This window comes from Chlamydotis macqueenii, chromosome 8 (assembly GCF_036417535.1).
Source record: "Chlamydotis macqueenii isolate bChlMac1 chromosome 8, bChlMac1.mat, whole genome shotgun sequence".
Classification (NCBI taxonomy): Eukaryota; Metazoa; Chordata; class Aves; order Otidiformes; family Otididae; genus Chlamydotis; species Chlamydotis macqueenii.
The window spans coordinates 13,401,677-13,404,070 of NC_141563.1; positions in this window are offsets into that span (position 1 = coordinate 13,401,677).

Consider the following 2,394-nt stretch of genomic DNA (forward strand, 5'->3'; position numbering starts at 1 on the left):
GAACTGGAGAAAAACCTGTGCATGAGGATGCTCTCCTACCCCCCAAAAATGGACGGATTTTAAATGGGTTTCATGCTGGTGGCACAAGCTGCTTGGAGGTCCCAGAGGATGGGATTTTTCCATCCCCTGGGTAGAATTTGGCATGTGTCAGGGTGCATCCTAGACCTGGAGGGACTCATCTCCTCCCCTTCCAGAGCAAAGGATGTCCTGACACCCACGCACATGGATCCTCGAGCTTTCCCTTCAGCCTGGCGAGGGGGCGGCTGTGCGCAGCGGAGGCTGGTTTGGCACAGGCCAGACCAAGGGCATCTCTGCCCGAGGTCAGAGCGCCGGCGATTACAGGCAGTGCCCAGCTGGCAATGTGCCCACCCGCCGCAGACCCACGCACTGACGCTTGCCCCGTTCCCGCAGGCAGCCCACTCACCCTGCATGATGGGGGCATTACCTGCCCGCTGGGGCCACCCCAGGCATTGCACAGGTGTACACCAAAAGGCCACCCGACTCGCTATGAGCATCTCTGCTGTACGGAGGCAGGCTGGGAGGGAAGGTGCTGGAGCCAGGGGTTACCCCATCTGAGACACATTACACTGCTGCTAGGACAGAGGTTACATCTCCAGATGAGAGAGCAACAACCACCGAATTTCAGCTCTGGAAGCTCTTGGCAGCTTAGCCAGCCTCTCCCAAACCTCTCGTCTTGGTAGCCAGCCAGGTACCTCACTGGCACGGGGCCAAGCAACTCTGCAGGGCAGGGAAACTGTGACAAAGGCACCTTTGTCTCTCCTGCCTGCTTGCTGCTTCACCCCAGCCCTGATGTGACACCTACGAGGTGGAGTCATCTTTCCACAGAAAGACTCCAGCAGAGATTCCCGGATGCTGCGTCACCACAGTGGCATCGGGTTCATCACCCCTCTTTCCCCAGACACCAACTCAAGAGTGGAGCAGGGCAGCCGGGAGCTATCGATGCAGAATTCAGCTGTTATCTGCCCAGCCAGCTGTTTGCATTAATCCTTCCTGGATTGGGAAGATGGGAATGGACTCCCTGTTCCATGCCCAGGAGAGCAATAGGAGCCAAGCTGGGACCCAGCGAGGTTGCGCACCCTGCGGCTGTTCAGACCCCAGGCTGGGAGGCAGCAATAACCATCATTTTCTTGATCTCAATATATTTAGAAAGCTAAAAACATGTGTCCCATGCCTCACTTTTGCTTTTAAATACAGAGCTGCTTTGCAGAGCAGTGTTCTGCTATGCCACTTGCAAAATAGCACCGTACTCAAAAAACAAAACAAAACAAAAACCAAAACCAAAAAAAAAAACCCACCCCAAACCACAAAACCCCAAAGGGCATGGCCTTGCTAGGGCACAATTTACCCTGTGGAGGGTGATTTGTGGAAGTGCAGCTGGAAGCCGGGGGATGCCTGGGGCTCAGCCCACCTTGCATGCAGCGGGGCGCGAGGAGGCGAGGGTTGCTGCCGACTCTGAGATGTGTGGTCAGGAGGAGCTGAAGCAAGGGTTGAATGCTGTGTGCTGGCATGGGTTGAAACTACAGCGTACAGCCAGTTGCTCGTAAGTGCTTGCGAGAGACTTCTTCCAGGCCGTGTGCTTCCCTGACCTTCCCACCAAGTTAATCATTTCATCGCTGACAACAGACTGCAGAAGTGAGCTCACCCTTTTCCTGGCCTTGTTACTCAGTAGTTCCTGGTCATCGTCATCCTCCTCCTCCAGGAACCTCCCTGTGCCCAAGCCACCCCCATGGGGACCAGCAAGGACCAGGCTGGCGCCTGTGCGAGCATCCCACAAGCCAAGGTAGGCAGGAGGCTGAACTGGGAGCCTGCCCAGAAGGCTGGTTAGATGACTCTGGTGGCCTATAGCAAAGGCAGAAGCAGGAGTCAGGGCTCCCACACCGGGGACTCAGCTGTTCCAGGCAGCAAAGAGGAATGCACCTCGCCCAAACCCCACTCAGCTTCAGTCGGAGCAGCAGCCTTGACGCAGGCTAGGCTGCAATTCAGGCTGCACCCTCCTGCCTGAAGCACCATGCAGTGATAGCCAAGGACAGCATCCTTTAGCCCCTGACTCCACCAGCCATGCTGTGTGGTGGCAGGCAATTAAACAGCATCTCATTTCCCCCTAGGGAGAGCCAAACAATATTCCTCCCTGTTACTGCAAGAGGAAAGAGATGGGAAGGATGCAGGGTGGAGCAAAAATTAATGAGATGTCTTCCTCTCCTTCAATTCTCTCCTGCCACATAGGGTTTAATGGTGAGAAAGCAATCTGGGATCAGCAGATGTCAACAGCGCTGGAAAAGCACACCCATGCAAACAAGTCATGAGCCCAGCACACCCAACTGAACCTAGAGACGGAGCAGAAACGCGCAACGCAACAAACCCCGTGCAGCTCCC